This window comes from Dendronephthya gigantea, unplaced genomic scaffold, assembly GCF_004324835.1.
Source record: "Dendronephthya gigantea isolate DGI-Jeju-01 unplaced genomic scaffold, DenGig_1.0 000078F, whole genome shotgun sequence".
Classification (NCBI taxonomy): domain Eukaryota; kingdom Metazoa; phylum Cnidaria; class Anthozoa; order Malacalcyonacea; family Nephtheidae; genus Dendronephthya; species Dendronephthya gigantea.
In genome coordinates, this window is record NW_021163088.1 from 487,819 (window position 1) to 503,183 (window position 15,365).

The window sequence follows — 15,365 nt, forward strand, 5'->3', positions numbered from 1 at the left end:
CTAATTAGCTAATGCAGTATTCACAGTTGAAGACGAAGACGAAGCTCAATTTCAAATCTATATCCGCTATTGTTTTATGGTAAGCTTTGATAAATACTTGAATAAATTATGTCACTGTAATATCAATAATATAACGTCAAAAAATTGTGGACAAAACTGAAGATTTTAATTCTGACACAAATTGGCAGGTGTTTTTTTTATAGTTTCATTATTTATACATTCCTATAACAAATGCTTGAACTTTTTGGCACTATTGTCGGACATTTTCGGGACAACTGGATATTTATGGACATCAATTAGACTTTTTTGAACCCTGCATGAACTGCAGAATTACTGAATGCAATTAATAATGTTTTCTTGAATGTCTTCAGGACAATATATCTAGGTATATAATCCAAAGAAACAGAGGCCAAAGCTCAGAGGCAAGATGCTTGGCAGCTGACTAAGTGCAAGAATATAGTTTCAACCAAGAGTCATATTTGCATAATATACTTTTTATTAAGGTCATCAGCTTAAAGTGCCTATATCTCTTGTGGGATTTTTACGGATTTGAATAGAGCTTGAAAAATTAGTTTATAAGTTCTACAACCTTTTTTGATATAATTAAATAGTTTCGGAAATATTTACATCTAAACATGACGATTTCCCTAAATTTCCGTCGTGCTCGGTGGCCTGGGACTCAGGAACCGAGTTCTTGTCAAGCATGATATAATCAATTGTAATTTTACTTCGATCTTCCAATAATGTAAAATATTTTGAGAAAAACTCGCCCAGTTGCTACAGCCATACACAACGCACCGTTCCCGCATTTTTTTCTTAAAAAGCGCAAACAATATCGCCAGTGAAACTCTTCGTGTTTACATTATAAAAGACGGCGTGTTTGCAAATAATTCCTGATTCCCAGTCCCACCAACCGACGTATTTTCGAAACTATTTAATTATATCAAAAAGGGTTGTAGAACTTACAAACTAATTTTTCAAGCTCTATTCAAATCCGTAAAGGTCCCACAAGTGATATAGGCACTTTAATTGTACCTCAATTGCATGGCTATAAAAGTTTTCAATATTATCTAATTGCACCCCTGGTCTTATTAATGAATAATATTCATCCCTCCATAGACTCAATTACTCCTGATTAGCCCATATATTGAATTTAGCTCTAGGCCTCTTGAAGTTTGATACCATAAACCGAAAATTATAAAAGTGGCCGCAGATTGAAGATACGTACTGCTCACACAATGCATGTGTATATTTATTTCTTTTACAAAAATAACAATGGTTATAAAAATACCAGCCAGCAACAAAATCAGATAACATGGTAATTAAGGATATAACAATGCAGATTCAGAACAATGTGTATAATGTGCTTGATACATCTCAGTTCAATGTTCCAACAAATATTGCATGACAATTACATGTAATAAGCCATCTCTAGCTGGCTTTATTTCATAGCATCTTCTTCCTGAAAAATATAAATGGAGATCTGATCAAGATTTATTCACAAGGTGCAAGAAGCTAAAAAATCAATTACAAGCCAATATAATTGATAAATTCATTTAAATTTGACAAGGAAAACAAGATGATATATTAACTAGGTTTTAACAGCCACCATCATCAGAGATTAAAATTTACACTGTTTGCAGCAAAAATCTTATTACTTTGTATCAGCACCCACTTAGCACTTTTGTCAGCCATGCAGATCATGTTAATTAATGCTTGATCTAGTCAACTGGATGGAAGGTTTACCTATTTACATTATTGTTTGCTATCATGAAAACAACATAGACCAAACTCAAAGATTTACATTGCCAGGAATTTAATTCCTTCCCCACACAAGTCAAGAAAATGATAAAGTTTGAGTATATAACATTGCACATGTCATTGCACATGGTACCAAAGGTCTAAAATAGTACATTTGCTGTTTGTACCATAAGTTTTGATGGATTTATATGGCTCAGGACCTTTGGTAATCAGTTTGTATTCGAGTCCAAAGACAAAAAACTGAAATTGTTATAAAAACCGGCTTACCTGGATGCCATAAAATAACAGCAGAATGAGAAAAATCATTCCCCCGATAAGTGAATTAAGCCATTCACAACGTCAGAAGACGTAGAGCACGAAGCTATGTGTCCTTTCCATTTGTTCAACAGGGAAAAAGAGAAACACTTTTGTCCATTTTATATGAAAAACAAAAAATATATACGGAAAGCTGAAAATATTTCCATTAAAACCAGGAGGGAGATGGACACAGTTTTTCACCTTGTATCGCGGTATGTCAGTGGTAACCACCATGAGCAAAAGGAACCATGTGGCGTCATGTTTTCGCCATGTTTTTGGCGACACGATTTGGCCGGGAGCCGGTCCTCCAGGAATTTTAATATAGCTCAGTGATATGAGCTAATATCTGTCTAGTAGCCAACCAATGAGGTTGCAGCATACCTCATATCTGGCGCTTGTGTGTATATAATAATCAATTATTATTGGATGAGGTTGAGCGTGATATTGAGAATTAACATGCAAAGCAGAGTGAGCGTATAGGCTCACGTCATCCAAGACACTGATCTCATAACATTGACGACACTGGTCACATCACACAAATGGATAATAATAATTACTCTTCCAAATCTTTGATTAATTTTCTAGAGGATTGAACAAAGACAGATAACTGTTTATTTATATAGTTAGCTTCGAATTTTGGGTCCGTTGTTCGAGTGCTATTCGGGTGTACGAATGCCCGTATTCGTTGAAATCTTGCAGTCTGGAGGGGCCGCGGTTGTATGAAGGCCGGATAGCGTTATCCACCGGATTGTGGTTTTTCAATGGCTTTAAGATCGCCCGTTGTTTGCTATAATTTTGATTAAATCTTAATATTTCTAAATCAAGGATCCTCTTTAATAAATGTTGATTCTAAAGTTAAAATTTTATCGCTTTTCGAGCATTTTTAGAACGAAAAAATCACTATCCGCTGGATAGGCTATACCTACTGGCTTTCATACAACCGGCCCCAGAGAGCCAAAGTCAGTTGGGTGGCAGGACATAGCGTCTTCAGCTTGGTGCTTCATGCCAGGGACGTAGATCATTCTCAACCTGTATCCCGGTTGATCTACGGCTTCTTCATTGGCAGAGAAGTTCCCTGCATGTGCATGATTAGGCCAAGTTAAGCACTGTCTTCCCGGCTGAGGAAGGTTTTGTAAGATTCGTTGGTGACGTATGTGATTTGGCGGGTTTCGAGATTTTTTCCATGTTTTGAGGTTCCAGAGTATAGACTTCACCAAGGATCTTTATTCCGCCGTCATTGGCAACATAATTATGCACTTTCATGGTCACCGAAATTAATTCATGTTTTCGTAGGCCGAGACATTGGAGTATAAAAACAACCTTGTCTTCCCATAGTTCCCTAACCAAAAAATTCTAGAGTGATACTTTCACTGCATGCTGTCACATAATAATGAGATTAACGTTTTTCTAGACAAATCCCCTTACAATGGCTGAAGCTGAAGAGAATTGGAAAGACGAAATCCGCGAAAAACTCTCTCAAGTTTTTAAAGACAAGCCTGAGGAGTTGGTCAATATATTATTCTTTCTTGACGAAGAAGACATAGCGGGCCAAGAAAACGTTGACGCGCCACATTGGAGATCCCTAAAAGCTGTACTGAAGTCGGATGAAGCTTTTCAATCGTTTGCTCTGCGGCTTTCTGAAAAAATTCGAAAAGCGGTGAGGACTTTTTTGTTGAAATCTGCAAATTCTTGTAAGCCTTTTCAGTTAGTATCACAGTGGCAGTGGCGTAGCCATCATTGAATATTAGCAAGTCTATATTCATATATCCATGTGTAATCTTGTATCTTGTATCTATAGTATCTTAGCAGACAAAAGGCAATCGATTTCAAAAGGAATTTGCCACTCACAACATAAATAGTAATTACATGAATTTGTACATGTCCACCCAATTGTCGTGCAAAGTACGCTTTGCACTGCATATATAGCATTACAAAGAATAATTATGTAGACTGGGGACAGTAAAATGTGGTATGTTTTACATCATGTAAATACATACATGCAAAATCATATGATTGCAACAACGGCATACAGGCCGGCCTCCACTTGAACGTTCGTATGCGAAATCGCACGTACGCATTACCAGAAATTTGCGACATGATAATTTGCATTTATACTAATTTGCATTTAACTTTCAGCATAATGGCCTTCAACTTTTACTATAAAATACATATAGTAAATATACAAAACCTAAAAATGCCGTTGTCCTAGACCGTGCCTACTGTTTGCCGACCTCTGGGTCAATAGAACAGCCGTTTCCCAACGTTTTAATGATCGAATTACTTACCTTAGGTATTTCTACGTTCGGCCAACTGATTGTGAACAAATGTGTATATAGCCTTCGTAATGTTCAAGTTCCTGATAAGACTGATAATATTTTTTAAAGTGATTGCAGTGACAATCGCGAGCCGTACAGAAAAGTTTATACACAAATACGAAAGACAATATCTTTAACAATTTTTTTTGGTATATTACACGTCAATTCATCAACTACCTGAATCGAGATATTCGAATCAATGTGAGCGATTTTATAAGTTCGTTGACAGAACACGGATGAAACTTTGAGCAATATATTTTTAAATTTGGCAGATTGCAGAAATGCCCAAGCTAAAAAATTTGGTCACCAAAACGTTTCTAAACAGTTGCTCTACCGATCTAGAGGTCGGCAAACAGTAGGCAAGGTCTAAGGCAACGGTATTTTTAAGTTTTGTATATTTACTCTATGTATTTTATAGTAAAAGTTGAAGGCCATTATGCTGAAAGTTAAATGCAAATTAGTATACATGCAAATTATCATGTCGCAAATTTCTGGTAATGGGCTTGCGCGTTGACTGCTGCCTTGAAGGTATAGACTACAGTTCTACTGTCATACGTACAAAAAATAAGCATGCGCCAAATCGGCCGCATTGGAGGCCAGCCTTAAAAGCTTTTTATTAGTTTCCCGATGACTGCTCGTATTATCTCGTATCGAATATCTGTTTGTTTGTTTCTTTAGTTTTTGTTTATTATCTGTTTTACGTTAAGGATTACAACAACAACCATGTCTTCTCATCGGTTCCTGGTCCCAAAACATTCTTTAGTTGGATATCGATCACTACTGTCATATAATAATCAAATTATCTCCGTTTTTCAAGGCAAAATTGTCTGAATTGATTGCAGCTGACGAAATTTGGAAAGACAAAATCCGCGCAAAATTCGTGCAAGTTTTAAAAGACAACCCTGAAAGTTACATCAGATTAGTCTTCTTTCTCAACGAAGAAGACAAAGCTTACACAGACAACATTCATCGCCCTTATGCGCCACATTGGAAAATGCTGAAAGCTACGCTGGAGTCTGATGTGGATTTTGAAATGTGGGTTAAGCGGCTTTCTCGCGAAGCAAGAAAAGCGGAAAAAGACCAAGGTTATCGAACACGCCTAAATCACTTTTATGAAGAGATGTTGGAGCATTTTGTTAATTTATTTCCTGTAGATAGCTGCCAAAAACTTGATAGGAGTAAACTATCGGAACTTTCAGTACCCTTCATGTCATTCATTAGTAATTTGGAAAAGATCTGGAACGTGATTCCTACTGAATCAAAAGTCTCTCTTTTAAATTCAGTAAAAGGATTGGCAACCAGAAGTAATGTGCTGATGACTGCAACAGACGAGTTCGCAAGTCTTGGAAGTAAAACGTGCGGAACCGTAGTTATGGTAGGTTTAGCAGCGGTGTACCTCGTTTATTCTGCCTATGAAAATATTACACTTTGGTATGAAGGTAAAATATCAGGAAAGCGATGCTTAAAAAATTTTCTGGATGCAATGTTTACAACTGGGGCAGGGATGGCAGGCGGTATTCTCGGAGGTTCTTTATTATGCGGTTCCATTGGCGGTCTGGTAGGAGGTATTATTGGTGGGTTTGTTTCTGCCGCAGGGATGGCTTATATCTCTGATTATTTGACACAAAAGCTGTTTGGAATACCACAAGACGAAGCTCTAGAGAACGCTTACAGATATTTGGGTGTTGAAGTGACCGCTTCAAATGCGGTGGTCAACACGGCATTCCGTAAGTTATGTCTTCAGCATCATCCCGATAAAGGAGGTCAGACAGAAGACTTCACCATTCTTCAGGCAAACATGGCGCTCATAAAACTTGCAAGAGAGAATAAAAAAACGAAGGAACCTGAAGCAAATATTGTTAAATGTCTTACAGAAAAAGCCGATGTATATAACCTTGATTAGAGACTCTGAGATGAAAACATTTTTAGTCCAACTATATACAAAGGTGATTTTTTCAAATAACCAATCTGTTGTTATAATAATAAGCTATTATGCACGGGCGTTGCACAACTAAACATTGAAACATTTTTAAACAATGAACATTGCTTAATTATTAGACACTTGAAACTCGGAAACGGTGAATATTGATTAGTGATTAGTTGAAATTAGTGTGAGAGGCAACAGCACGAGCCGGAGGTACAGTTTTAATACATTTCTAAAAAAGTTATTGTTGTGGTTCTAATCTAATATATGTTACTGGGCTATTCCCCCGGCCCCGACGATTCCGTTTAAAGATACAAAGAATAGGGGTAGTGTAACATTGGTAAAAGATGCTGGCAAGAGAAAAAACCCAACGAAATCTAGACGCTGACAGGTCAAACGCGAACGAAGAATAAAGGCCGACACAGACCGGACGCGAAGCGGCAACGCGGCGCGAATTTTCAGTTTTCAGAAGCATATAAATTAAATTCTGGGATCAAAATTTGGAATCTATGGACGCTAAACCAATCAAAATTTATTATTTTAATGCAATCTACAAAAAAATTTTGATAAGTTAAAATTTATTTGCTTTTGAAAAATATAAAACGTTGAAAATTCGCGCCGCGTTGCCAATTCGCGTCCTGTCAAATAAAACCATTCGCCATTGGGCTGCCTATGGTTATACACGGAAGTTAGTAGACCATACCGGTGCAGGTATGACTGAACAGACTGTGCTCATTAACAAGTTATCCAAACTGTTGAATGCTATTCAGAAGTCTACAACCACAAATCAGCAAAGCCAAGAGCAAGTTGCTAAAAATACTGAGAGAAGGTATTCAGAGCCACACCGATCTTCTCAAATTACAAGAACAACAACAAGCTCAACTGACAACACTAATTGCACAAAACACACTACAGGTAGACCCTGCTCTCCAGCCCAAGCCTTTTTTTGGTAAGCCAACTGATGATATCACAACATTCCTAAACCATTTTTAACGCTATGCTAATTTTTGTGGGTGGGATTCTAAACAACGTTTATGCATGTGCCTTACCTCTTTATTTACAGGGTAATGCGGGTTCTTGGTATGCTAGTCTAAATACTAGTTTTCACGAACATGATAATTAAGGTTAAGGCATTAAGGGACCATTAGCAATCCGGCATCAATTTTGATTTTGCGTCAGCAATTTTCAGCGAGAAAGCAGCATGGAACTGAGTCTGTGGCTAACTATATAGCAGAATTATGTTGTCTTAAGAGTTAGGTTTAAGCGACATCGAAAGCATGCACTATTTTATTCAGGGCCTTCGACCAGATTTAAAAAGTCATGTCATCCTAGGGCAGCCAAAGAGTCCGGCAGAGGCCGAAAACCTCGCCCACCTAAAAGAAGCCTTGTCAATGAGCACACACGATTTAGCACAATGTCGGCTTGAATCTCAGCTCGAATCTGTTGTTAAAAGTCCAGAGAATCTTGTTAGTAAAACTGACCAAAACCAGGCTCCAAAATGTAGCAGCATATAATTACAATCCAAAACTTGCGAGATCTAACGAAGTAAGCAACCCAAGTCGCGACAATTGGCGCCAGTCCTCATCATTTCATCCAAGGCATGAATCAGATCACATTTTGAAAAATTAGTTTGGGATGAGGTACGGCGACAGACACAGTACCTAGCACCCACACATCACCCGTTTGATGTGCCCTCTAACTGTAACCGTCGCACAACAGATAGGTTACCTATATGCAACGAATGAAATAAAGTTGGCAATATCGCTCGTAACTGTAGAGCAAGAAGCATATCACATCGTCCTAGTATGCAACCCCACTATCAGCATGTACCTCAAGGTTATCAACATATCCAATCTGACATGCAACATTAGCTTTCACAGGGAGCTCAGCATAATTCACATATTCGTTCTAATGCTCCTGTATTTTATCCTCAACAAAAAAGCACTGGTAATAACCCTTTCCATTGGAAGTCGGGAAACTAATTGCTGCTTCTTTATACCGAGACGATAGGCAAGCAAATTTTTTAGGGAATTGATGAGATTGATGATGATCCATCTGATCACTATCACACACACTAGTTATTATTGAAGAAGAGAATGATTTGGTCAGCCTCCTATTTGATATTGAATTAGGACAAGTATACATCCTGATCTTATAGGTATTGATTTTAATTTATCAGTCCACAGATGAGCCTGTCAATGTACTATATGAAGATCGAGGGTATTTCCTCCAAAGATGAATTGTAATACAGTTTCCATGAATGTATTAAGTCCAGTAAACAAAATGTGTGCAGATAATTTAGAGGTGAATGAGTCACCATAGCACTATACAGAACAATGTCCCTTACCTTGTACAGAATAGATGTACCAATCTGTGATGATTTAGTTGATTTGTCATTTAAAGGAAGTAAAAAAATGAATAAAGAATCGAGTGTTGTTGTTTTGAATTCTGCCCTGAGGTCCTGTCATTTTCTGTCCCATCAGCAAGTATGCATTCTGTTAATTCTAATCATATTACATTTAAGATTCGCAATAATTGCCCATTCGTGCAAGGCCAAGTAAGTAACATACTGACATCATATTTATGTGACACTGGGGCATCCGTCAACACAATTAGTGAGACTCTATTTAACAGAATACCAAATCTCAAGAAAGTGAATAGTAATAAAGTGTTTCCAAATGCCATCGGAACTGTCAGCGGCGAAAGTATGCCAATGAAAGGTGTAGCATTCAAAGGTGCATCAAACCGAAGAGCTTAATTGTGGTAGATCTTTTATACGCAATTTACATTAATATATAAGTTTAATTTCACGAGGCAGGCGCTAGGAATGTTAACGTTTGTATTAAAGCCGGAACAGGACGATGCTTGGGATCCCAGCATGTATTTCTATACTATTCATCGCATTCTCTTTATATGGAACTGGGCCGTTTTTCATCGCGTCCCATGCACTCACTTGCAATGTTGAGATTAAATTGCCGGAAAACTCTAGAAGTGTTACCTTCACTCTCTGTGTTTTGTGTAACTTTATTTGTTTCGATTTTTACAGTGTAGATCACGCTTTTATCGCTACTATTAGTCGATTACAAATCTCAAATCTCTATCGCTTCTCAATTCTCCTTCAAAATCTACATACCGCATGCTCTCATACGTCATCTGACGTATTTCCGGTCTATTTACTTTTATAAATTTACTGTTCAATTTCGGAGGGTACACTCTCCCCCTCTAAAAGAGTTATCTTCGGAATGTGAATACGCGACACTTCTGCTTCGTCTAGTAACACTTCTTCTCAAATTAATTATTACTTAACTTTGAAGTGGGTTGATCAAGCCCATCGTTAATAATCTGTTCTGCTTATACTCTTTTCACTGTCCTACGTACTCCAACTGAAAGCCGTTGCTTTTTTTTTAGTTACCCTAAAATTGTTATGTTACATGCCCCAAAACGTTATCTTTCGCTTATCTTAATTAAAGTAAAACAATAATTTGTTCTTGTCCTCTGAAATGTTAATCTACCACACAGTAGGAAGGGTAGGGTATGGGTTCCAAAATTGGAGTGTTGCGGGTGGTGTTCCGTAAGAAGGAAATGGAGGATTCCAGTGAAATATCGGAAGTGGAGGGTGAGGTAGATAGAAATGTTGGTTTGCGTAATCGCTGTGGACTGGTGAATACTGTTCAACTTTTTCCCCACAAACTGGGTTGATATACGCGGGATTTCCAGGACCATAATATGTAAATCTTGGGGGGGGGGTCTTCTTCGCACCACACGATTACCGTCGGTTTCCATTTCTGGGTTAGGTATCATGTTCTCAGGATTCCTACCACCATGCACATTCTCCTTAGAGACGTTTGCTTGGGTGTCATCTGTGTGACCCTGAAGTTCATCAATTGCTTCCACGTTTTCTTGCACTGTATCTTGCAGGGTCTCTTCCGCAGTGTGATCAATCTCGTTTGCAGGGTCAATTTCTAATTGAGCTGGATCAAGAGATTGCGGGTTAATCTCCGTTCTCTCTGCAGGTCGATGGACGATAACTCGAAGTTCATCCTCGGTATCGCTTTCACTGTTCGATTTTTCGTCTTCGCTCTCATTGTGAGGTACGCGTTTTGTAGCTTGATGTGTTTCCATTGTCTTTGGAGTACGTCACGTCGTGCCGGTTTTCTAGTGGCAGATATTCACATGGAAGGAGGAGATTCCTATGTAGCACACGATTACGTCCCCGTCCTGTTTTGGGTCTAAACTCGTAGACTGGGCTCTCGGGTCCCTTGCGTGAAACGATTACGTGTACTTCCTCCTCCCAAAAGGCTCGAAGTTTCCCCGTCCTCCCCTCGGTGAGAGGTTTCGAAACAGAACACGATCGCCTGGTTGTAAGTCCACGTAGCGTGTACGACGATCATAATTCTTCTTTCCCTTTTCGGCACTCTTGTAATGACAACCCTGATGGCAATTCCGCATTATCAGTGGGTTCAAACAGAACTGGAACGGTGATGTTTATTCGACCAGTGTTCGAACGACAAGATACGTCAATACTTTAGTTTTTCGGAATCACAATATCTGTTTTACGACATAATATTTAAAATTTATATAGCGCAAAATACATATGTATATGATCTAATGCGCTTTACATGAAATAAGATAAATACAACCAAGATATAAGTACAGTATTAATTTACAAATAACTAAAACTATATTTGATAAAACTACACCTACTGTTCATATGCTAATTTAAAAAGATACGTTTTTAAAGATGATTTAAAATTATGCAAACTGTTCTCAGTTCTAAGACTGGTAGGTAATGAGTTTCACAGAGCTGGCGCGGCCGCAGCAAATGCTCTATCTCCTGTAGTTTTGTTAGTTCTCTCTTTAGGGTACCCAAGGTAACACCCGTTATTTGAGCGCAAGCTATAACGGGATTGTTGTTTGAAACTTATTAAATCTGAAATATACCTTGGAGCATTGCCTTGCATGGCCTTAAATGTAATTAAAATGATCTGAAAGATAATTCTGTACTTCACCGGCTACCAGTGCAGTCGGTACATGACAGGAGAGATGTGAAAGAAACGAGGGGTGTTAGACACCAATCTAGCTGCTGCGTTTTGAACACGCTGTAACTTGTTAATTTGGTTCGCCGGCAATCCATAAAAGAGGCTATTGCAATAATCCAAGTGTCCAATAACCAAAGCAAGTACAAGCTGTTGCGTAGACTCGTGTGTGAGGTACTTTCTAATACGTCGTATATTATGCAGAAAGTAAAAGGCCAGGTTGACAAAGGTCACCCGGTTCCTCTGCTGAAATAAGATCGATCAGTACTTTTTCTCCCTTACAACTGAAAAAAACTTCTCTTCACAAATGTTTCTTTACCATCACTCATACTATTGGCCTCCTTTACAATTAGTTCTATGACATTAAATCCAATAATCGGGGGTCCAATATTCTCTTCTGTTACCAAAAACGGTACTAAAATATCAGGTTGGGTTTCATTCAATCTCACGCTAACTTCAGTCCAACCACAATACGGATTTGGCGTGCCATTTGCAGCTTTCAATTCAATTTTTCCTTTTGCTCCTAAGAGTTCTTCCACATGTCTTAGTTTACTTGTTAACATCTGTTTACCCATAAAAGTTTGCGAAATGATCGAGACCTGTGCGCCGGTGTCCCACAATGCAGTAACAACTTGCCCATCTAACTGACAGTTTACAGAGCACTTGTTCCTAACTAGTTGTGCGACACGAGTATGCTGTCTAGGTGACAAGTGACTAGGGTAAACCTGATCATCTGAACTATCTCCTAGGGAAACATAGTTGGCTACTTGTTCTATCTTTTTCAGCATCCCAATGGTCTTGCATAAGTCCTTATGCTTTGGCCAGTCATGTCGCTGACATTCTTCCGAACAATATAGTACAGATTTACACCGTGAACATTGCAACATTTTACTTGTCAATACCGTGTCCGATCTTGTACAATTACTGCATTGGGACGAATTTATTTTGTCATCAGCTACACTCCGTCCCGTGGGTTCAGCCTCTGTCCGTTTCCCGACCACTTTTGTTTTCCTCTTCTACAATACCCAGCAATGTGACTTAATTCCCCATACAACTTTTACACTTCCGAGTCGCCTTTGCTGTGCCCTGATTTTGATTCTGCACCGTCTCACGGAGTGTTTTCATCTCATTCTGCATGGTCGATAAGTCAGTCTTGACTTGTTAAATAGCTGCTAAAATCTCTTGTCCTCTCTGTGTCCTCCTCTTTTTGAACTGCCGAGACACGCGCTTTTATGTTTTTTTGCTGGGCTTGCTACATTAAACTTCTTATTACAATCTGTTTCTGCCGACACCGCCAAAAACATTGCTTCCATTAATTCTTCGTCAGATACATCAGTTTTTGATATTAAAGGCCGAAGTTTGGCACGGATTGTCTCATCTTTAAGACCGGTTTCGAGTGCGTGTAGAAACAAACTTTGTACCGAAGAACTATCATATTTAATCTCACTACCTGATTCCTTTGAAGCGAATACAATTTTCTGTCTGATAGTTAGTGCTCTCATCAGAAATGCTTGGGAATCTTAATTCGGCTGTTGGACTATATTCGTTAACGCTTGATACAATTCAGTGGCATTTTTCTCGTGAAAATGAAAGCGCGTTTGTCCCAAACAAAGGTATTTTTGCTGTGTCAGCAACAATCGGGTTGCTTCTACTTGACTCGGGGACATTTTCGGAGTGTTTTGTTTTTAATAAATTTTAACTCTATTTCGAGCTTTTCTAGCTCGGCCGTAGACTCTACCATGTTATCTCCCTCACCGGACTGCTTAGGTTGAGCATTTTTGTCGAGAAAATCAATTAAACCTTGTAAATATTCGCTAATCTGTTCGTCAGAATCGAGCATATTTATTATCTTTTCGAGTTCGGCTCGAATTACTTTAATAATTTTTACCTTTGTTTGTCCTTCTTTGATCATCGCTTTATCGACTTTCAGATACAAACCAAATTCAGTCAGTTCGGTAACACTTAACGCCAGCAATTTACCGTCCAAAATGATCTCTGTTTCTTCAGCTGTAGCCATAATATCTCCCAGAGTTCACGCTGTATACTGTATACTTTGCACTCTCATCTAGTCGCCAAGTACACCGAAATACATCGCTAGGTTTCCCGCCTGAGCCCCCAAAATGTTACCTTCACTCTCTGTGTTTTGTGTAACTTTATTTGTTTCGATTTTTACAGTGTAGATCACGCTTTTATCGCTACTATTAGTCGATTGCAAATCTCAAATCTCTATCGCTTCTCAATTCTCCTTCAAATTTCAAAATCTACATACCGCATGCTCTCATACGTCTATGACGTATTTCCGGTCTATTTACTTTTATAAATTTACTGTTCAATTCCGGAGGGTACAGAAGCACGCCTTAATAATTGTCTCGTATGTTCAAATATAAAGCGACAAACAACACAGTCTAGTAATAAGAATACTAATGATAATAGAGTTCAGAAGATTAAGAACAGCTTTAATTTAGCTAAAACAATAGAACCGGTCCGGCAGTACAATTAAGACCTTCTCTATATTTCAATTTTTCCGTGTTAAAAAGCAACGTCCCGGGTGTAAATGTCCCGGTGGAACAACGCTGGATTTGTCCATCCTGGTAAACGTCTCGACTCAACGCAGGACCAAAACTAGAGCGATACTTTTCGGGATAAGAGAAACAAAGAACAGAAACAAACGATTTTTTTAGACCTAACCTTTAACCGGGAATGTTGCGAGAAATGCAACTTCTTTCAACCAGCTGGCAGAAATCGTGACTGCAGCTCTTTGTTTTCCGAGCAATGTCAAGGGAAAGGTGTAATTTAATTAATTAGAGCGAACGAGGAAGATTGAAAGTCCTAATATTCAATTGACGTGTATTACAGTCTTAATATAATCTGGATGGAGAAAATCAGTGCGTATGCTAATATTTGAATGTACTTCGGGGCGTATTAAAAAAACGCAATATTTAACTACTGTGTGTATAAAAAAAATTCGAATCCAACTTTGACAAGCCGCTGTGTATAAAATACTAAAGCAAACGATATAATTTTTATATAGCAACAAAGATTAGCTTATTTAGTTTACGATTATACCGTTCTTATATCTACATGACCAAAACTGGCCGAGTTATCGTCTTTTAAAAATTGTTGCTCGAAATCAGATTTTTCCGCCGATGGGAATTCGAAATGAAGACCTCCAGACAAAAGAAAATGCAAATTTAATCCTTTGGGACTAATTTTGAATAAAACAAACGTCCAGTTCCCATCGGCGGAAAATTGTGATTTTTATGAACTTTTTTTGTCGAACCAGTACTTCTTCATTTTTCAACTAAATTACACGTACAACGTGTCATTTGAAAGAGAAATAAATGAACTTAACAATGGTGTAAAAATCAACCAAATTTGTCAAATACATTTTGCATTATTACACGCAAAATTTCGATTCGAATTTTTTTTTATACACCCAGTACAGAGTACCCCCTATTGAAATAAAGCTCGTTTTGGAATTTAAACGCTTCATTAAGGACTGTTTACCACAGTCGCGTTTTTTGTATACGTGCGTATACGCACATAAGAGTTTAAAATAATTTAAATGATACTGAAATCAAAGATTAAAAGGTTGCATGTAGGGTTGGTTTCTGTTGATGACTTGCCGGTGTGTTTTTTCTGGCACAAAATTAATTATACAACAACTTAGAAGGTTTTATGTTTTACGTTAGTGTATACAGGATGTCTCAAAAAAACGCAACCATGCACCTAAATATGCAAGAATATTAATATTTTTCGAGTTTGCACCATAGTTCAGCTAAAATGACTTTTAGCATTGTAAATAAAGGATTAAGAGCCATTTTCAATTCCCAGAGGTGCACTTTAGAGCTGTATTAATGTTCTTGCATATTTCAGTTGCGTTTTTTTGAGACACCCTGTATACGTACGGACAATAGCTGTAATGGTCTTTTGCGCCAGCTTATTTACATGTCGTCTTTGTGTGTATTTTTGCCACTTTGAATTTTGTCCATAATAATTATAATAAACAGAAAATTAAACGGTTTCGAGAAG